The sequence below is a fragment of the Lissotriton helveticus genome, chromosome 4_1 (assembly GCF_964261635.1).
Source record: "Lissotriton helveticus chromosome 4_1, aLisHel1.1, whole genome shotgun sequence".
Taxonomy (NCBI): Eukaryota; Metazoa; Chordata; class Amphibia; order Caudata; family Salamandridae; genus Lissotriton; species Lissotriton helveticus.
In genome coordinates, this window is record NC_136063.1 from 1850501704 (window position 1) to 1850524862 (window position 23159).

At 45.0% G+C, this 23159-nt stretch overlaps 1 long non-coding RNA gene across 1 annotated transcript in view; it reads right to left on the bottom strand.

The window, feature by feature from the left end:
- Window positions 1-1098: 1098 nt before the first annotated feature.
- The window catches only part of LOC144829396 (uncharacterized), a 188199-nt gene continuing 166138 nt past the window's right edge, over window positions 1099-23159 (bottom strand). Inside the window, exons 2-3 of the long non-coding RNA XR_013610654.1 lie at window positions 12189-12280; window positions 1099-1216 (exon numbers count right to left, since the gene is read on the bottom strand). This is a non-coding gene — a long non-coding RNA (uncharacterized LOC144829396). The remainder of the gene's footprint in view (window positions 1217-12188; window positions 12281-23159) is intronic.

The window sequence follows — 23159 nt, forward strand, 5'->3', positions numbered from 1 at the left end:
GATAGCTTGGCTTTCCTAATTTGAAGATTCACAACAAGCAACTACCAATTTACACTGAACTACTTATTGAGTTCTTCTTGATGCTTCTGACAGTTCTGTTATATGTCATTCTTTATACACTGCTGTTGGTGAGATGAGCAACCAAATGGCACTAGAGTCAAGTTATAGAAATCTATGATAGTGAGGCGTGAGGTGCACTCTCTCATGTATCTCTCACCATCAGTGGGAACCATTCAGGAATAGTGGTGCTATTCTTTCAGTTGGTTTTTCCTTTACTCACTGGGCCCAGCCTTCCTTAGCACCTTATGGCTTAGACTTCTGCGCTCTCAGGTACCTTGGATCCCACATCAATTGCTTTGCAAAAGCAACTCAACTCAACCTCCTTTTAAATGAGCATTTCAAACAGGTGGTTCAGTCTCTTGTTCTTTCAAGTTCTGACTATGGCAACGCCCTGCTAAGAGGGATACCAAGGCTTTATCTGGCTCCCCTGAAGGAAGCTCTCCACTGTGTAACCGACTATTGTCAGGCTAAAGTGAAATCACATTACCCCTATCGTAATCTCCTTAAACTGGCTACCAGTTGGAGAACAAAGTATTCGGAAACTGTCCTGTGTTACTCACAAAGCTTTTCACAGGAAGTCCCTGAAGCATCTCTTGAATAGGCGTGTCCCCTCTGGTCAATATCTCTTTCGCAGCTAAAACAATCCCCTACTTAATAGGCCCTTGTGCCTGACAGACAAACATGCCTTCTCATGGTGTGGTCCCAGGAAGCGGAACACCATTTCCCCATCAATCAGATCCAACTCTTCTCTTGAGGTCTTGCAAGCAAGGAGGTAAACTCTGCTATCCCAACAATTCCCCTTGATGGCCTTTTTTATCTTGCCCTGATATCACGCTTTCTGAGGTATCCCAAACTGAAGTGTAATGAGAAATTTCCTAGTTATCACAAAGGAAAGTTTCAATTCTATTAAGGAGGCGGAGGCGAGGATTTTGCTAGTCCTTTCTCCATTTTATTGGACAGCAAGTTAGAAGTAAGAAAAAACAATAAGCCATGGACTACCCAAACCAACATGGCCGCGGTAGTCCTGGTAACATATCAACCAATCAGAGTCCAACAGTTAGCATATAGGGAATCCCATCTGTTAGTCCTTCCTCTTTCTTGGGTGCTGCCGCAGGAAAGAAGTCATCCATCCACTAGTCCGTTTTTTGATCGGAGCCTAGGGAAAAGAAACAATAATAATAATATCTTGCCCAGAACAATGTAGAACAAGTCAAGAACATTGCAATGGAGCAGTAGAATCGAATTGCAAAGAGGAAATAAACATCATTGCACATATTATCAATGAGAACATTAATACAAAGGAAAAAAGGTACTTCCCTTAGACGAAGTAAAATCATCATAGTCCATGTTCGGGAGGGAAGGCTCGATAAAGCCTGGGTGGGAAAATCCTCGCCTCCGCCTCCTTAATAGAATTGAAACTTTCCTTTGTGATAACTAGGAAATTTCTCATTCTATGTCAGGAAGCGGAGGCGGGGATTTTGCTTGTTCAAAGCTTACTCACCACCAACGATGCAGCCTCATGGATTGGCTTAAAGTAGAACTTTTTAAAAGTGGAATCCGAAGACCAATCCGCTGCATTCATGATATCCTCCAATCGTCCACCAACTTGTACAGCCTTAGAAGCCATTGCACCTCTAGTGGAATGAGCTCCAAAGTCAGTGATGTTAATTCCAGCTTCTGACATAATCCACCTGACCCATCTGGCAATGGTGGGAGAGGAAACTGCCTTGAAAGGTTTTTTAACCGCTATAAGCAGCTGTCTCTCGCCCGGAGGGCGGAACTCAAGAGTAACATCCTCATAGGTTTTGAGGCAGCGAACAACACAGAGCTTTGGCGAATCTGGGAAAGCTGGGTAAGTTACTGACCTGGTGTTACATTTAGTTCTTCTTGAAACCGTAAACGTAACCCCTTCTGGGGTAAAAACCCTGGCTGAGATATCCAGAGCCCGAACATCTGAAGCACGCTTACATGAAATCAGGCAGAGAAGAATCGCCAATTTGGCCGAAAGTTCCTTGCGGGAAAGGCACTGATTATCCTGCCAGGATTTAAGAAAATTCAAGACCACATTAACATCCCATAATCCAGAATAACGAGGCTCTGGGGGGCGCGAAAGGCGAATACCCTTTAGGAGCTTACAAACCCAAGGATGCTCACCCACCGGAGAGCCATCAACAAGGGCATGACCAGCAGAGATTGCCGACCTGAAAGAGTTGATGGTGCTGTATGCCAATTTCTTTTGGAAAAGATCAGCGAGGAAGTTAATCACCTCAGTGACAGAGGAGCCCATGGGATCCAGGTGTTTTGCCACACACCAACGAACCCATCTGTTCCATGCTGATCTATAACGCTTAGTGGTGTTAGGGGCCCAGGCTCCTTGGATGAGGAGTTCAGCGTCTCTCGAAAGTGAGTCGCAAGACCAACGTCTCCTGAAATCCTCCAGGCCATGAGATGTAGATGGCCCTGGAGAACCAGGGGATGCGGGTGACCCAAAGGATCTGTCAGAATGTGATCGAACGACGGTAGCCGAAGAGGTTTGTCCCAGGACAGCTCTAGAAGAGAAGGGAACCAGCATTGAGCTTTCCAGATTGGTGTGATCAGAATCAGAAAAGCTCTCTGTCTGCGGACCTGAGCTGCCACCCTCTGAATGAAAAGGAAGGGAGGAAACACATAAGCTGGAAACCGGGACCAGTCCTGTAGGAAGGCATCCACTGCTTCCGCACCCGGGTCCGGTTTCCAGCTGTAGAAGCGGGGAAGGTGGGCGTTCCACCTGGACGCAAATAAGTCCATCACCGGAAGAACCCAAAGGTCCGAAATTCTCTGGAATACCGAAAGATCCAGCCTCCAATCGCTGGCATCTCGAAAATTCCTGGACTGCCAATCCGCAACCGTGTTCAGATCGCCTGGGAGATACTCCGCTGTGACAGAAATCTGACGAAGAAGGCAATAGTTCCAGAAGTCCTTCGCGAGATCCGCTAGTACCTTGGAATGAGTGCCGCCCAACCGATTGATGTACCTGACCGCAGTCGTGTTGTCCATCCGAAGAAGAACACAACACGAAACCCTGGTCGTGGTGAAAGAGCGGATTGCGAAGGAACCCGCGAGGAGCTCCAAGCAATTGATGTGGAGGTGGAGTTCCTCCTCCGTCCACCTGCCGCCCACCGAGAGGGAGCCACACCGGGCTCCCCAACCCTGACGGCTGGCATCTGACTCGATCACAAGATCCGGACGGGAACCGAAAATCGCCTTCCCGTTCCAAGCATCCATGTGGTCTAACCACCAAAGAAGCTCCGACCTGGCTTCCAGGTTTAAGGAAATCAGTTCCGAGTAAGTGAGACCCTTGCGAAGGTGAAACGTCTTCAGTCTCTGAAGAGCCCTGTAATGAAGAGGGCCTGGAAAAATGGCCTGGATCGATGAAGACAGTAATCCCACAATCCTGGCCAATTGGCGGAGGGATATCCGATCCCGCCGGAGAACCTTGCGAATCTCCTTCTTGATCTTGGAGATCTTTTCGGAAGGAAGATGAAGTGTCGCATCCGTAGTTATGATCAGAAAGCCAAGGAAAGTCATTTCCTGACGAGGAATGAGGTCCGACTTCTGGGTATTGATGATGAAACCCAGAGATTGAAGAAGGGTTATTGTAACCTGAAGATGGTGAAGAAGGAGATCCTTGGACTGACTCATTAAAAGAACGTCGTCCAGGTAAATTATAAGACGAATCCCCATGGTACGGAGATGTTCTACCACCGGGCGTAGGAGTTTGGTAAAGCACCAAGGTGCTGAGGAAAGACCAAAGGGGAGCGTACGAAACTCGTAGACCTGATCCTTCCGCAGAAACTGGAGGAACCGACAATGAGGAGGAAAGATTGGAACCGAAAGATAAGCATCCTTCAGGTCCAAGCGAACCAACCAATCGTCTTGCAACAGAAGGTCTCTCAAAAGATGGATGCCCTCCATCTTGAAATGCCTGTAAATCAGCCATTCGTTGAAGGAGCGGAGGTTGATTACTGGTCTGAACCCTTTGTCCTTCTTTTCCACAAGGAAGATGTTGCTGAGGAATCCGTTTGGATGGAGCACCGAGGGGATGATGGTGCCTTTTTGTAACATCGCCCGCACCTCCAAATCTATAAGTTCTTGTTCTGTGACAGAAAAAACTAGAGGGCGAGGACGAGAGAGTTGAACGGGGGAACCGTAAAATTCGATGTGAAACCCCTGAACGGTCTCTAGAACCCAAGAATCTGAAGTTATCGACGACCAGGCCTGGGGAAACAACGCCAATCTTCCCCCCATTTGAACCAGAGATATGATGCAAAATCTTACCATTAAATCCTCTGGAGTTGGACTGGTATCCACCACGTCCCTTGCCTTGGCCTCTGCCTCCTCTGGAAGGGTAAAAGGTACCCTGACGCCCATCATTCCAGCCGTTGTTTCTTCTGAATTGGCCTCTGTTGGGGCCTTGCTGGGCCTGACGGCCGGAAGAGCGACCCCTGCATCTGCCGGCCCCGCCAAAAACCTTTTTGGGGAAAAACTTCTTCATAGAAGCCTGAGCTTTATCCAGTGCAGAAAAAGTAGCGACAAACTTCCCCAACTCCTTCACAAAGGGGTCTCCAAACAAAGCACCCTGCGCAACCGGGCCCACCTCCGAAGACGACAACTCTCCTAGCTTAGGATCAATCTTAAGTAGCATGGATCGTCGACGCTCCGCCGAAAGCGCACAATTGGCATTGCCCAGAAGGCAAACAGCCCGTTGCGACCAACCAGCCACTTCATCAACCGACATCGGCAAGCCCGACTCTTTAGAACGTTGGGCCAATTCAATTATTTTCGTCAGGGGACCCACGACATCCAAAAGCTTATCCTGACAGGCCTTCCAGGACCTATCTATACCCTTCTTAGGGTCCTTGATATACTTGGCGAAGAGGGTACACAACTTCGGATCAATCTCAGGGGTACATGCTACCCTAAAGGGAAGGGAAGGGCGAGGGCACTCAGAACGTAGGCGAAGGCGGACATCCTGAGGTAAAGGCTGTCGAAGCTTAGCTGCGACATAATCAGCTGTAGACTGCTCAGGAAACCACTCTGATGACCTAGGTCTTACAATAGTAGCTGGGTTGAACATATTAGGAGGCGCAAGATCGCCACCCGTAAGACTAGGAGCGCTAGGTTTTGGGCGCCAAGACCTGCTTACGTCAGAAAAATCCTCTGAGGAAGCGTCCTCATCCTCATCTACGTATTCGTCCTCCTCATCATCTCCCTCAATGGGGAACCCTTCTTCCGGGTCAAGGTCCTGGGTGGCAAAACCATCAGTCTCTCCGGGCGAGTCGTCCCCCCGGTAGGGTGCGCTTCTAAGCGTGCGCGCACTCTTACGAAAGACCTCAGATAATCTACTGAAGCCCTCCAGGTGCCCCGCGTCACGCTTCCTGGCCGTACGTGGTATAGCACAAGGAAAACCACTGGGCCCTGCCCCACTGTCCCCAAAAACACCTGAATCATTCCTGAACACATGGGCTGACAGTTTATTAACACTGTCCTGCAGAGGTGCCAGAGCCTGAGCTATCGCCGAAAAGAGAAGCCTGTCCACCTCTGCAGGAGTGTGTGAAGGGGTCAGTTGTGGTTGATCGATAGGAGCCACCACCTCAACAGTAGAAGGACCGGACTGCATTTTGGCAGAATAACTGGTACCCATAAACAACACCCCAACTATATAAAAGGGGAAAACCCTTCACACAGGTACCACACATGCTAATACCAATCAAGAGCCTGAAACACAAAAATACTGACAGAAAATAAATCGTATTTATAAAATTTCAGTCAGAAAAAAACATTCCTGCCATTGAAAACGGCGTCAGTGTGAGGGAAGAGGCCAAAGAACAAATGAAGCGCAAAGCCTCAGCGCGTTTCCCCTCAAGCGCGAAGAGCGCTGAGGAGAACAGCTGGTCGGCGTCAAAAGCCGACACCAAGACCGCGCACGCGCGAAGAAGAAACGCTCGGGCTGAAAGCCTACCGCGTTAGCACAATTACACCGCCTACAACAAAGGCGAAGTCAAGGCAATAAAACAACATAAGAATAAAGCTGTCAATACTTGAAAACACAACTGCCACGACAAAGATCAAGCAGATAGTAAAACGTGACTTATCTTGCCGAGGCAGCAATGGAGAAAGAGGAAGGACTAACAGATGGGATTCCCTATATGCTAACTGTTGGACTCTGATTGGTGGATATGTTACCAGGACTACCGCGGCCATGTTGGTTTGGGTAGTCCATGGCTTATTGTTTTTTCTTACTTCTAACTTGCTGTCCAATAAAATGGAGAAAGGACTAGCAAAATCCTCGCCTCCGCTTCCTGACATAGAATTAAACATTCTCTACCTTATTACTCACCCAACACTCTGACTGGATTTAATAAACCTTTTGCATGCTTCTTATGATGCCTCCTATATGTATTGGTTGATATATTGTAGGCACCTTTCCTTAATGATGGAAGACCCTTCTCTTTTTTAGTCCATACCTGATCCATTGCGATTCATATACTTGACCATTCTAGTGTATCTTTTATCAATCAATCAATCAAGGAATTGTAAAGCGCACTACTCACCCGTGAGCGTCTCAAGGCACTGGGCGAGGGGTGCAGCTCCGAGTCAGTCAAAGGTGTGCAGCGTGAGAGAGCGTCTGATGTTTAGCGAGAGCTTGTTCCAGGCCTTTGCCACAACATAGGAGAGGGCTCTTCCACCCACTCCACTCTGGTTCTGCGGATGCACAGGGTTTCTGCTAGGGCGAGGTCGGCGGAGCGGAGGTTTCTCTTGGGTACATGGAAAGAGACTCTTTCGTTGAGGTATTTGGGTCCGGTGTTGTGGAGGGATATGTAGGCTTGGCTGAGTTGCTTGAAGTTTACTCTCTTCTTGACGGAGAGCCTGTGGAGGTCTCGCAGGTGTTGGGTGATGTCATGGGATGCCGATTACGAGTCTGGCCGCAGTGTTCTGAATGGTCTAGAGCAGGGTTTTGTTGATTCCAGCATAGAGGGCGTTTCCGTAGTCCAGTCTGCTTGTTATGAGTTCATGGGTGACAGTTTTTGCAGATTCGGGGGGATACATTTAAAGGTCTTGCGAAGGATTCGGAGGGTGGTGAAGCAGATGGAGGTGAAGGCGTTGATCTGTCGGGTGATGGTGAGGGAGGATTAGAGTTTGATGCTGAGGTTCTGGGCATGGTCCGTTGGGGTGGGGGGTTGCCGAGGGCAGTGGGTCACCAGGTCTTGTCCCAAGCTGAGGTGGTGGGTCCGAGGACGAGGACTTCAGTCTTCTTCGAGTTGAGCTTCAGAGAGCTGGGGCTCATCCAGGATGAGACATCCTTCATTCCTTCCTGGAAGCAGAGTCTGGTGGTGTCAGGTTCCTTTATGAGGGAGAGGATGAGCTGGATGTCGTCGGCCTAGGATACTGTGCTGAGTCCATGCTGTCTGACGATGGCGGTGAGGGGGGCCATGTAGATGTTGAAGAGCGTGTGACTGGGTGAGGATCCTTGGGGGACTCTACAGTTGATCTCTGTGGGTTCAGAAAGTAAAGGAGGGAGTCTGATCCTTTGGGTTCTCCCAGAGGGAGGAGGGGAGCCATTCGAGGGCAGTTCCCTGTATGCCGGCGTCATGGAGTCTGGCTGCGAGAGTGCAGTGCGAGACGGTGTCGAAGGCTGCGGAGAGGTCTATGCATTTGTATATTGTGAGTTTTATTTATCTTTCTAGATTTACATATAATTTCATTATTTTTGGTTGTTTCTTCAGTCTACTGACACCCTTTGGCGTCAAATCAGTGCTACATAAAACCCTCAATAAATAAATAGTTTTGCATCTAATATGGTGTTTTTATTTGTTTCCAGTTGGATGCTGTAGTTTGCTACACAAAAAAATGCCATGTGCTATGTCCAAGTCTATCCTGCCATCTTCTGTTCTCTTTTGTGGACTCGATTATAACAGCATGCTAAAGGACACACAAAGAGTATCTAAAAGTATGCTTGGATTGTTTGCATACCAGATGGTGTTGGCTCAAGGCATGCTGGCAACATGCTGAGGGTCACTAATGGTCAGTTTGTGGGTCCTGAGGTGTAGTCTCGGGGTGTCTTAAGAGACATAGAGAATGTCTTGTGGATAGATAAGGGCCTCTGAAGACCTGTAGGGAATGTCTGAGGGGAAGCCGGGTGATCCTTACTGACTTATGGTGACACCTAATATCCATCTGGGCATGTCTGAAAGTGGCCAAGAGCGGGCTGAGGTAGCTATTGACCACAGACGAGTGTCTGAAGGCAATCGGAGCATTAAGGTCCCTCAAGGTTTCTGAAGAACAATGATGGGTGGTTCAAGGAATCTGAAGGTGGACCAGCGAAAGTTTGAGAGCGGGTTGGGAGTGTCCAAATGTAGACTGAATATTTCTACAAATTGGCTGAGGGTCTGTGAGTGCCAGCTGGTGGTGTCTGAGGCCATGTCAATAGTTTCTGGGGGCAATCTGGTAGTGTTGAAACACAAGCTGGGGAGGCATATAGAAAGCTGTATGCCTCAAAAGGTGAGATGATATCTGGGAAGGCTAAATGCAGGTGACTGGAGGCCATTTTGTGGTCTCAGAACTTCATTGAGAGGAGAATGAGGGTGTTTATTAGTAATCAGTGGATTTTTTCAATCTGAAGGCTTGTTGAGAACCACTCTAGGTCAGTTAGTTCTCTCTGAAGATAAGATCAGAATTGGTGACAGTCAGCAGGGAATTTCTGTAGGTGAGGTGAGGGTCTCTGGCCCACATGCATCAATATCGGCTTTTGCGATTTCTAAATTGCGAAAAATAACAATTCGCAATTTAGAAATCGCAAAAGCCTATGCATGAATATTTTAGCTTTTTTTTTGCAATTCGGTAAAAATCGCTATTTTTACCGAATTGCATAAAAAATGCAAATTTTCAATTGCGAATTCACAATTCCCATTCATTCCTATGGGCCAAAATGCCCATAGGAATGAATGGGAATTGCGAATTCGCAATTTGAAATCGAAATTCATCAATGCATTTCAAGGGTGGAGAGGGGGGTGCAAATGACCCCCCCCCCCCTGCACCCATGAAATGTACTTTTCAGTATAAGTTACATACACACATGTCCTAAGGACATGTGTGTCTGTAACTTAACAGTTTAAAAAATGAATTTTTGTGCATTTTTGAACAATTTCGCAAATTACCACGAGGTTGAACTTCGTGGTAATTTGCACTTCCAATTTGAAAAATCGCACATTTTTAAGAAATGATGCATAGCATTTTAGAAATTGCACAATTGCGATTTCTTATGTGCTATCGCAATTTTAGAATTTGCAAAAAAATTGCAATTTCTAAAATAGCATGATGCATCCCAAACAGCACTTTTGCATTCGCAAACGGCCGATTTTAAGGAATCGCACCGTTTGCGACTCCAAAAATGCTTGATGCATGTGGGCCTCTGTCTCTGTCTGAGAGCCTTTCAGAGCCTGCTAGAGATGTCTATAGATCAACGGAGGTTCTCTAAGGGCCAGCTAGGGTAGTGCATGAACCAGCCGGGATGACCGAGGGCATCTTTCTGTACCATAAGCGAACGCTGGAGATTTCAGGGGGCACACCAGAAGTGTTTAACACCATGCGTGCGGCGCATTTTCCCGCTGTGCGCTGCATTTTTAAAAAACCCGCGGTTCATGACGAGCTCAGCTCGTCATGAGCGTACGAGAGGTGTACCTCATGACGAGCTCAGCTCGTCATGAGCGTCGAAGGGGTTAAGAGCTGGCTATTGGTGTTTAAATAACAGCTTTGGGTAACTGAGAGCAGGCATGTCAGACGTTTTTGTGGGGTTTGGGTCAAAACATCACACCAGCCCCTCATGTCACAGGCACCTGTATCTACCTCAAAATGCTGCAACAGGGACGGCTTTAGGACAGTGCAACTGGTGCGGACGCACTGGGTGCGGACCTTGGGCGGGCGTTGTGTTTAGTAATAATGTATGATTGGAGGGATGAGTGGCATTTTTGCCCGGTGGTAGTAAGAGAATCAGAGGAGGAGGTTTTGGGATGAGGGGGTGCCAAGAATGGTTGTCGCACCGGGCACCACCAGAGCTAAAGCCCTGTGCTGCAGCAAGCAACATGGCAGTCAGGACAGCTTGAAAAGAAAGGCAAGGATTATTCTGTCCCTGTGCTGGAGGGACAACGGTGGTCACAGACATGAGCAAGCATGACTGGCTAGGGAATACAGCAACATGTTGAACTAAACTGGCAAGTTGGTGAAGGAGGCAGAGATTTTCACCAGAGGCTTGTCACTGCATGGCTATCTCTCTCTCACTGCAACTCATAATATAAGTAAACGCCAAATCACATGGAAACAAAGGAAGCAAAGCAGAAATACTCCTGTTGGCTGACTCCAAATATGAATGACACTTTCATTAAGCAATGGCTGAAGATGGGTGCCCCAAGAAATCCTTGGTTCTGCGTGTATTTATATTCATCACATGAGCTCTGGCAGACAAATTAAACTCGAAAACTAGGAACATTTAGGAATAACAGCCGGTGAGCAGATTTTAGACCTGACATTAACCGCACATAGGTTTAAACAAGACACTTCAAATTCAACTTAAAATTATTACTCTATAATACGAACCTTTTTTTTATATTGAAAAATATTCCTCCTATTTTGCAGTGCTATATAGCGCTTATATAGTGCGCGAACTCGGCCTGAATGTATTGGTGCGATTTGCATGAGCCCCAGTAACTTTACACTCGGACACGTTTTTTAGGCGGGAGAAATTAAGTGATTTACCCAGAGCCAAAGGGGATGTTGAGCTGACGCCGAGACTCGAACCTGATGCCCCCGTTCTAAGGTCGGTAGCTCTGGCAGTAACGCAACCACACATTCACCCATTCATAGACGTTCCTAAAAATGAATATAATTCCGTATGTGCAAAGCTTTTTTATTACTTCAAAATGTTCATACATTCAATCTGTTGAAACTCTAACCTTATCTGGGGAACAGCAATCAATAATTTACGTCCGAACTGATTAAGCATTCTTCTCTGGAGGCATAATCACATTTCTGCTCCAGTTCCTGCCCGTTCTTTTATCCTTCTCCCCACCCAAGATGACAAGTGCCTGGAAGTACAAGCACATTTAAAGAATTCATGTGACTAGATCGACTTCCCTTCTGAATATCTCCATTGAGGGAAAAACACAAGCATAACGACGAAAACAGATTCCCACATGCCTCATTTACCTAGTGAACTACAACACACATTAATTTCTTGCACTAGTGTTTATTCGAAATAGCGGTGAAAGCTAAGTGTCTCACCTCATGTAGCAGCGACTTCAAATTTCAGGCACGATACATTTTTTTGAAAAACAATATACCATATGTCTCTTTTTTAAAAAAAAAAAATTATTTATGGTATTTATACATATACATACAATGAACAGGGTTTATTTCGTTTTGGGAAGCCAGCCTGTTAAATATTATTCTAACTTCAGAAATGTGTACACACAATTAAATCACTGCCCAGTCTTTAATTTGAAAAAGTTGCTTTGCATGTCTTTTAAAAAAGAATTCAACATAACACAGTTTTTCGACAAACAAAAACCCACACTATTGCGATGTGTCCACTGATAAATCTAACATTCATTAAGGTTACTTCTTATGGGTTACTTAGTAAACGACATTGTCATCAAGAACAACATACTATGGTATATAGGGACCAGGCATATATTAGTTTTGTTATCTCAGGCCTTTTTGATCTGCATGTCGCCATAAGAGTATTCGTACTAACACTTCTTTGAAAGGGCGAAGTATTCCTTGTTGTGCCACCTCAGCTGAACACCAGGCTAGGCGAGTTGTGAGCATCCGCAATGGCGAGTCTTTGCAGGAAAGGGGTCTTGTTAAATCATTTAGGCGTGCTAGATTGGGACACTAAACATTTCTGGCTTTCACAAATAATAATGTGTATTTCTATTAAGAGCAAGGAAGATTATGTAATCTCTTTCCTGCTTTCTTGATCAGCAGCCATAACCAAATTAAATACATCAAAACAGTATGAAAAACTACAATGACCAACACAGCTTGCTAAAAGGACTGCACATCCCAAGCAAGCATCAATGCACAAACATTACCTAACCCCATTGTGCCATCTCAAATAAGAGTCTATGGTTTTTTCTCAACGGTATTTTCCAAGTAGTTTACAGCCTTCAGTTTTGCTTTTGGTCTGAAAATAAAAGAAGGAAAGACATTTACCAGCAATGCCTAGATTAATTTTATGCAATAAAAACGAAGGCAGGAATAATACTTAGACAAACCGTTTGGACACGGTTAAATTATTACATAGCATCACTACTATTTTTGTGGAAATATAAAGCCAGTACTGGGTGGGATAATCCTCGCCTCTGTGCCATTAACATAACTGAATAGTCTTATTGGTACTAGTAAGAACGTTTTACATTCTATGCCACGACCAGGTGTGATGCCTATGCAAGTTTAAAGGTTTTCCACAAAGGTTGAAGAAGGCTTATAGTAGAATTGTTTGAACACGGAGTCTGAGGACAAATCAGCTGCTCCACTATGTTGCATTATGGATCCCAACAAGAATTAATCAGATGCCATGCCACTACTGATTAAATGACCCGCAAAAAGTAAAGACTCAATATCCGACTTTGAAATGATCCATTCCACCCACTCAGCCAAGGTGGGAGAGGAAAAAAGGCGAAAATGTAATTTAAAGGAAATGAAAAGCTATCCATGGGCAGAGAACCTCAGATCTTTGGCAAAGTCTCACAGGTATGAACAAAATTATCTACACATAATTTTAAATCTTCTGAGAACTGAAGTACAAAATGTGCCATGAACCAGTCTATGTTCTCCTGGACACAACAAAGGATGCACCATCTTGTGTGAAATACCTCCCTGCAAAATCCAGCGCCTTAACATCCGAAAACCTGTGCCCCAACACCATACACAAGGGTATGCCCAGACGTGGGTCCTGTGCTCACTACGCCACTAGAGTCAAGCTATCCTGGCTGAAGACGGCTGATAGCCAGAAACCAGTCCTAGGATGCTTGATTCCCGCCCAGGGAAGACATGGCTTGGCAGTTCAGAGTCTGGACTGTTCCCATGAGGCACAGGGTCAAGACTGATTTGCATATCTGAACTGGGGTGGCTTTGTGAGCAAAATAACGATGGATTAAACCCAGATCTGTGACTGGGGGGTGAATGTTTTGCCATTGTGCAACATTCCGTCCATCATCTTGTGTGTTTTGCTGTTCACCCTATGTGGGAAGGGTATGCCCAGACGTGTGTCCCTTGCTCACTACGCCACTGGAGTCAAGCTATCCTGGCTGAAGGTGGCTGAAAGCCAGAAACCGGTCCTAGGATGCTTGATTACTGTCCAGGGAAGACATGGCTTGGCAGTTCGGTCTGGACTGTTCCCATGAGGCACAGGGTCAAGACTGATTTTCATATGGCCATGTCTGAACTGGGGTGGCTTGGTGAGCAAAATAACAATGGATTAAACCCAGATCTGTGACTGGGGGTGAATGTTTTGTCATTGTGCAACATTCCGTGTAACGTCTTGTGTGTTTTGCACAACACCATACACAAGCGCATGGGCAACTTGGCGGACGGTTATTTCAGGACAGAAGGATGTTTTCTGGCTGTGACAAAAAAAAAAACAGATTACTAAGATAACATCACAAAGGAAAGCATACCTTGGTTCGGGGGTCATAAAAACCCAAATGCCAATCAGGAGCCTAGACACTAGAGGATATCTCCCATCTGGGAGATTTGACACAAGCAAATGTCATGTTGAAATGGCAGAGCAGGAAAAACGTACCATTCTATTAACCAAAATTTCTGAAACCAAAATTGCCAAGAAAATCCCAACGTATGCAAAGTCTGCCCCAGCGATTCGCCATACCGTTCTACACACCAACATGATCACAAGCCGAGGCGATGCGTGCAGGATCCAATGGGAGCATTGCTTTTTTCCATGTCTTACAGCTTCCACCAGTGATCACATGTCAAGGATTATAAGGGTGACTGGTAGGAGTGGGGAAAGGGAATTGAATAAGAGAGAACTAAGACGCACGGCTCCACCACTCTGCCTCGTGTTTCTTTTGGAGAAGGAGGTCCGTAGGATGGAGTGCCTCTCCACAAGAGAGGGAGCTATCTTGTTTTATGTCGTTTTATCAACGATAGCATTGGCTCATAACCAATTGGCATATTTAATTTGCATATACGTCCCTGGTAAAGTGCACTACATGTGCCCAGGGCCTATAAATTAAATGCTACTATTGGGCCTGCAGCACTAATTGTGCCACCCACATGTGTAAGACCCTTAATCATGTCTCAGGCCTGCAACTGCAGTGCCTGTGTGTGTGCAGGTTACTGCCACGTCAAGTTGGAATTTATAACTGCTTGCCATTCCTTAAACGCCCCTTTTATTTCATATGAGTCACCCCTAAGCAGGGCCGGACTGGCTACCGGGCAGTTTAGAAAGCTGCCGAGCTGCTGGCTGATTTCACTGCGGTGAGTGCTGATTTAGTTCATGGAGACCTGCGTGTGCTTCGAAATAATTAATGCAAAACGAATTTCGTTTAGCACACGCAGGTCTCCATGAACAAAATCAGCCCCTAGCTCAGCAGCATTCCAAACTGCCCGGTAGCCAGTCCGGCCCTGCCCCTAAGGAAGGCTCTTGGTAACTTGGCACTATGCAAGTAGAAGGCAGGATATGTACTTCTGTGTTTTACATGTTCTGGTAGTGAAGAACCGTTCAATTCGTTTTTCAATGCTGTGAGACCTACTCCTCTCATCAGCTAGAATGGGAAATTCCTTAAAATACCTTTAAGCTGTAATTCCTGATCATAAAGGAGTAGCTTTTTCATGTCTCCTATCTTTGTAATGGTAATGATGAATCCTCTTTACTGGTAAGGCCGCATTTAACATTACTATTTTAGAAATGCCACTTTTGGAAAGTGCATTTACAAAGGGGTTGGGCCTCTTAATAATTACCCAAGTTGATAATCATTCAATAGACACAACTTTTCAGAAAGGCCAATTAATTAATTGTCTAAACGTTATTTTTGATATAACATTTTTTTGTATATTTCAAACAATTAACATAGTCACTTAAAATATCCTTCCAACAACATTAATATGAATTTCACGTTATTTTGAGCCCTTCTAGAAACAATATACAAACTTTTTAAACACGTTAAATCAAAAATAAGGTTACGACAATTAAATTACTTGGCCTTTCTTAAAAGTTTTGTCTATTGTGATTATCAACTTGTGTACCCTGCTGGACAAAAGTTTTAGAAAGTGGACATTTCTCTGCTTGTACTGCTCTGTGTGCCTTACAGCCTGCCTTTAATACACGTCTGGGCTAGGTGGCAATCCCTTTGTGAATTCCTTCTAGACAGCCACAGACATAGGAAAGGGCTGGGTATGATTTAGCACCCATCAGCATTCATATGCATTCAGTTGGATCTTCCTGTGCAGAAAGGAGGAAGGGGCTCACCCTTATCCTTCAAAGGGTAATGGCCTGACCCCATACAAAGGACTGATAACTCCCCACTGGTAGTCTGGAGTGAGGGCTGGGATTGAAAGGGATACTGGTGCACTTCAAAATCACTCTTTGAAGTTTCCCTCAGATCAAGGGCCTGTTTGGGTATAGGTACTAGATCTCTGGCCTCATCAAATCACACACTTCTGGACCTACACTGAATCTCTGTCAGAAGAACTGTGGTGCTGCGCAAAGGACTCAACTGGACTGTTTTTCTGAAAGGACTGCATTTCTGCGTTTTGCCCTGCAGCCGGCTGCTCTCTGACTCTGCTGGAGTATAGCTGGGCTCTGTCTTCCATCCAAAGTGATCTCCGAGGGCTTGTTAGCTTGCCTCCTGTTCTTGAAAACTCAGGGACACAACAGAATTCCTGCAGTTCTTCCGGTGCTGCTGGACACTGCCTCCTGTGAGTCCTGCACTTGTCTGAGGTTCCTGCTCCAAGGTCTGGGCCACAGAAGTGGGTTCTGCAGCTGAGTTTCTGCCAAATCCAACGGCAGGCAGCACGAAGTTCTACCAAGCTCCACTGCACAGCTGGCCGCTCCTGGAACTGACGCCGGACAACACAAAGCCTTGCCACACAGCCTCTTGTAACTGATGCTGGATGACACAAAGCCTCGAAGTGCAGACTGCGCCTCAGGATCCAAAGTACTGTGTTCAGTAGGCCCAAGTGTGTCCCTGTAGCCAGCTCGCATTCTATCGTGGTCGGCCTAATCTTTGGATATGTACCGGTCCCTCGTGATCTAAAGTAACCTTTTTAGTGCTACCTGCTTCTAAGCGCTGTATTGCATTTATTTCTTCAACATTCACTAACTCGACTTCTACTTGTTGGATTTTGATCAATTTGGGCTTGTTTACTCAGACAAATATTCTCAATTTTTCTGTGGTTAAGTCTTTTTGTGCTTTATTTACTGTGTTGTTGTATGAGTTATTGCACAAATACTTTACACATTGCCTTCTATGTTAAACCTGCCTGCTCTGTGCCAGGCTACCTGGGGGTAAGCATGGAAAAATTTAAGATTGTGTTGTGACCTACCTGTTTATGACTGTGGTCTCTACTCGCACAGGGTGCATACCACTGCCAACTAGAGACCCAGTTTCTAACACATTTTATAAAAAATACAAACAATGTTAAAATGAGATGCACTTACATTGTTTAAAGGAAAAGTGATAAGAGACAGAAAATTAGTTAAATTGGGGGGTATACAAATAGGATAGGGAAAGATATCCAGCATGATATCCTCAGCCAACAGAATATCCACCACACAAGATGGGCTTACTTTTCTGTCTGGCAGCAAGGTACGCATGGAGTGTTAGTGAAATAGAATATCTTCCTATCCAGACACAAAGCCTGACAGGAGAGATCCTAGTCTCTGTTAATTTGCGCAACTAGGCCACTAGATATATCAGAGAGCCCCCTCCAATGAACTATGTCTTCTTTCAATTTATCATCCGTTATAGCAATGGGCATGCAAATTTCCCCTGCTAACATCCATTTAGTAAGATCTTTGCACCACAAGTCAAGTGCAGGGCTCCCTTACTGCAGTCAAAGAATCACAATTCCCAGTTTGGCAAGATTAAGGCCCAGGTTGGCCAAGCTATATTTCATACATGTGCTATTAGTGGTGCAGGATGGAGGCCCAGTATAGGTTGGTGGAAGTCCACTTCGATCACTCATCCCACAGCCAGTTGCAGGAGTATCACTACAGTGTGTCAATATTTTTGCGTTGCCCTGCAAGGCCATATCATGTGAACCAGGTCTACCCATCCCCCCCACATCTAGGGCAAAGAGCCATGTGTGTAGGAAATATCTTAATAGGGGTTCTAGGACCAATGTAGTTGCTCTATGCCACATCTAGGACATCAGGCTCACTCGATGAAATATCCCCGTTTATTCAAGAGGTATGAGAAACTAATATCTTAGCTACAGGCCGCCTTAGGTATGTCAGTTAGCCATTCCAGGAAATGCTGCAACTGGGATACCAGATAACAGCATTCCATATACAGAATGACCAGTCCACCCCCTTGTATGAAGCTTCAACGTATCCAGAGTGAGCACCAACCAATTCCCGACAGAACTTATTGGCATTAGGGAAAATAGGCCCTGGAAATGTAGACAAAGTGTGGCAGTACCACCATCTTTGTGGGCTCCACCCTACTTAGTATTGAGAGAGGTAACCTTGACCAGAATAATGTTGATCACTCAGACTAGATTCATTAGTATGTATTCCCTGAAATCAAGATAAATGTATGCAGAGTTATTTTAAGCCATTCCATTGCCAAGGTAATGCCACTGATTGGAGAGCCTTGGGCAAATTCCCTCCATCATCCGAAGAGGGAATAATTAGGATTTTGTTCCAGTTTGTATGAAGACCAGAGAGTGCTCCCTATTCCTCCAGGATCTTCAACATATACGGTGGTGATTGTGCTTCTTAAAGTACACCAATGTATCATCAGTATACATCCATACAATATGGACTGATTTAACAGTCCGCATTGCCCACTACAACACACAGGATCCGGCAGGGGCTCAATGACTTAAGAAAATCATACCAGTGACAGTGGACATTCTAAGCACATGCCATGTCCTAGCTCCTATCTGTCTGACATCACTTTTCCAGTCTTTACCTCTACTTGCATTTTGGTGTACAATAATTTATTCAAATTTAAGAAATAGGGGTTAAAGTGATATTTTCAAAAGGTCTGGAACATGAATTTCCAGCCTACGGTGCCAAAGGCTTTTTCAATATCGAGTAAGGCTATAACATACACCCCACCACTTGTCTCGTATAGGTAGTGCTAGACATGGAACAACTAACTGAGGCTTAGTATTCTGTTCAACATTAATAAATTCAGCGAATAAGGTGGACCTGACTCGCCCTGATCTAATTTTTTGGACATTAGCACTAGTGGTGGCCAAGAGGGATGTGGCAAGGGACTAGGGAGCCCAAAATCCACCGAGGGTGGCGGACTGGAGGAAAGGTATGGACATGTATATGGCGGCAGAAAGGGTTACTTATAAAGCGAGGGGTTGCCCGAAGAAGTTCAGCAGAGTATGGGGGAAATGGAGACGCTTCTATGGCCTAGATGGGGGGCTCTGAAGGGGTAGGGGGGTGTCACGGGCGGTTCTACTGTGCACAGGAAGCACTTGGGGGCAGCTACTTATTGGGATGGAGGGTGGGATTTTCAATATAGATGCACGGTTTTGTTTAGTGGTATGCGGAAGTGGGGGGGAGGCGGGTGGAGGGAGGGTAGGAGGTGATGGCTACTCAGATGTGACATGCTCGTTATGCTTTTGTTTTCCTTTTTGTTTGAAAATGCAAATAAAAATAAATTTAAAAAAAACCATTAATAAATTCAGGTTGATCTGGGGGGATAAGGTCAGTGAATAGCATTTTAGTAACTGCAGCACTTCATATCTTCGTGTCCCGCTGTCATCATAGAAAGAAAGCGCTAGGAGGATTGGTTCCGGATTTTGGACAATTACAATTCGCGTCTCCCTTACTGACTCAGGGATGCAACCCTTTTGAAGAGACTCCACACAAACTTCAAACTGTTTTTCAATTAGTTTCCCAGATTATGCTAAAGATAGCTCACTGGATATTCCATTCCATTTAATTTACCCACTTCATTTCATTCATCAAGGCCAGAAATTCTTCTCTTGTTAGGGGGTCCCACAACGACTGCCTGTATGAGGGTCAGCGTAGGTTGATTTGCCTCCATCAGAAAATCATGCAACTTTCCTGGGTTTGGGTGTTCAGGTTATGCATATAGGGACTAATTTACAAAGGAAACTTACACTTTTGAGTAAGATTACACTTTTGAGAAAGTATACTACTTTTTGGTATTCACAAACTCCCAGTATAAGTTACTACTAAATAAAAACAGTCCAGCACTACACATGGCCAACCATTAGTTCTGCAATACCTTCCTGTAATAAAATAAGGGAAGTAGGGAATTAAAATAAAACTCCATACAAAATAATGTTAAATTAAATTACAAAGTAATAGTTACAAATATATCTAAATATTAAATTAATATTAGAAAAACCTTTATAAAAATAGCACCTATTTATTTAATTATAAAATACTTAAAATAAAGTATTTAGAAATGGAAAAATAATGCAAGAATACATTTTATATGATAAATAATAATTTAATTAAATACATCAATTGCAATCATTATTAATGAGCAATAAAATATTTTTAGCTGGGAATATATTTTTTAATTTAAGCTTTGAGACAATATTTAATTTAACATATTTCTACTGATTTAAGATTTAATTCAAAATTAATTTACAAATGCTATAATTTTTTTTATTTTGTTCAAATAAATGAATTTACATAAATATTTAACATAAACATATTTGTAATATTTCTTCTTGAGTACATTTTACCTATACTTTACCACAGGGAGATTCTGCATTTGGGGTGGAGATCACAACATGGTGACCCATCTGCCAGGGACTCCCACTGTCATACTACAACTCCCATCAGGAGAGTCCCAGGCTCCACAGTATGGTTTTCAAGTTCATGCCTTCCCCTGCACTAATCGATTTCAGGACCAGTCAGGTTTTCCTTGTTTGATTGTGGCCCTCGTTCTTTAGCCACCGATGTCCTGGCGCTGTCGGAACTGTGCCCCAGGCCCACTAATTGTTTTGACTCCCTTCTCTCCACTGACCACATCTAATTTATTTATTTATACCATTTAGAAAGCGTGCTGTTACCGAGCGGTGTCCTGGCACTGAAATGATAGCTCCCCTAAGTATCAGGCCCCTCCTAATGTCTAAAAAGCCAAGTTTTAATATTTTTCCGAAAAGTCAAAAGGTTCGCACTTTGTTTCAGGGCCAGCGGCAGGGAATTCCAAACAGTGGCAGCTCCTCTAACGAAGCTTATGCCCATCCCATCGTGCCTTCCTGATCCTGGTTGTCTTAATCAGCCCTTTATTGGCCAACCTCAGCTGTCTGCCTGGCGTGTACAATTGGAAGTGCTGCTGGAGAAAAGATGGACCCAGTCCATGTACCGCCTTATAAACAATGCATAGTGATTTAAACATTATCCGTTTGTGCACCGGGAGCCAGTGCAATTTCCTAAGTTCCTGTGCAACCGGCGCAAACTTAGGCAGGCCCTCAATAAGGCGCACAGCAGCATTTTGCAGCACTTGTAGTTTATTGAGCAGCCCTTGTTGGGCCTCAAGGAGAAGACTGTTGCAGTAGTCTAAGCGGGAGAGCACAAGTGCCGTCACCACCGTTTTCTGCTACTGTCCGGCAAGAACGGAAAAATCTTCCTGATGATTTTCAAGGTCCAGTAAATAGAGGAGATCAGTGCATTGACTTGAGGTTTAAAAGATAGTTGATTGTCAATGAGGACACCTGGGTTCTTAACCTTAGCTAACGGAGTGGGTGGGGTTCCCATGTCGACCGGCCACCACTTGGGGCTCCAGAAGCTGATATCAGAGCCAAAGAGTAGAACCTCGGTTTTGGAGGAGTTCAATTTAAGGCAGTTACCTGCCATCCAGGTGCTAACTGGAGTCACGCAGTCCTGAAACCTGGCAGCTACGCCTTCTTCTCTCCCCGGGAGCAGTGATACAACGATCTGAGTATAATCTGCGTAAGATGTTAGTTCAAATCTGAAAGACCGGATCACCGGGGCGAGAGATGAAACATAAATATTGAATAGGGTGGGGCTAAGGGAGGACCCCTGCGGGACCCACCCTGGGAGTTTGAAAGGTCTAGACCCAAAATATCCCAAGGCCACCACCTGAACCCTATTCACAAGGAAGGCTTTCAAGATGTTAAGGTCCCTCCCCTGAATCTCGCAGTCCTCTAAACGATCCACCAGAATACTATGGTGGACCGTATTGAAGGCCGCAGACAGGTCGAGAAGGACCAGAGCTGCACGTCCGCCTGCATTCAATGCCTTCCTGATCTCTTCAGTAGATTTAATCAGGGCGGTCTCGGTACTATGACCTTCCCTGAACCCATGTTGGGCTTTATCCAGACCCTGAGAAGATCTGAGGAATGTACAGAGCTGCAAGTTCATAACCTTCTCGACAAGCTTAGCTGGCAACGGTAACCGGGCTATAGGCCGGTAGCTATTTGGATCTGAGATATCGAGTGTAGGTTTCTTGACCAGCGGGACAATTGATGCTTGTTTCCAGCATGTTGGAAAATCCCCAATGTCAAACATCTGATTAAAAAGATCCGCAAGGGTGCCCGCTATAGGGGTGGCTGCCAACTTTGCCACTGACGCCGGGCAGGGATCTTGGGGCGACCCTGATTTAGTTGCGTGCAGCAGTTTTTTAATCTCTTCCGGGCTCACAGGGCCGAACCCAGAACATTTTGCTTCTTGAGGGTTGGCTAAGGGGTTTCTGTGCGATCCCTCAAGAAGAGACTGTCTCACATGAGGCTCCAGTGCAGTGAAGATCAGTTCCACCTTATTTGCGAAGAACTTGGCGAGAGTCTCACAAAGTTCCTGGCTAGGTGGAATGATCACTGGCTTAGGGGTGGTCAAACTAGCGATTGTGTCAAAAAGTTCCCTGGATGAATTTCTGGCTCCCTCAATCCTATCAGTATAATATGTGCCTTTAGCCTTCCTTATCATATCTTTATAAATCCTTTGGCTGGATTGGAGCTTGACTTTGTCCTCCTGATGGTATTTTGAGCACCAGACTCGCTCCAGTTTTTTACTAATGGCTGGCAAAAGTTACTCTTCACCTCATGACAGGTCCACACTACCTAAGTCTTCCTTGTAGCACTTCTTTGCTATCAAATGTTCCCAGACACAGGCAAGTCAGCTCTAGCTCTTCTGATTACATAGCGTTTTAGGGGGCAAGTGGGTCCCAGTGCTATTGGTGGATTTCAGCTTGGGGCTCAGGAGCTCACATAGTTAGCTGTGAGCCACCATCTTACCGGCCACACCCAACAATTAGATATCTTAAGTAACTTTTAATTGAAATACTAATTTTAATTAAAATTGTGAATGGATGTTCCTTAGCAATATTTCTGTGTAACCAACTCTATGAGCATAGATGTGAAACTGGTAAAACCTGAAAACTGAACATAGGAAAAGTCAGTATCTCAAATGCACGTGTACTAGCACTTCTCCCAAACTTTTGAATACCTACTACAAGCCTCGTCATGATATGCTCTTGTTAGACCTGACAGCGATGGTGTGGTCTTCTCCAAAGCTTTTTGCCTTCTCCCCTCCTGTGTGCTGAGATTAGTTTTTGTTGACTTTAGAACTTTGTGCACTTTACCACTGTTAACAATGCTTAAGTTCTTGTAATCCCTCCTGAAAACACAGTAAAATTGGCTGGCACCAAATTGGCACATTTCATTTACTATTAAGTCCCTAGTAAAGTGGTACTATATGTACACAGGGCCAGTAAATTTAATGCTACTAGTAAACCTGCAGCACTTATTGTGCCACCAACTTAAGTAGCCCTTCAAAACATGTCATGGGCCTTTCAGTTTTATACTATCAATTTGACCTGACAAAATAAATCTTTTGGCAGGCGTAAACCTCCCATTTT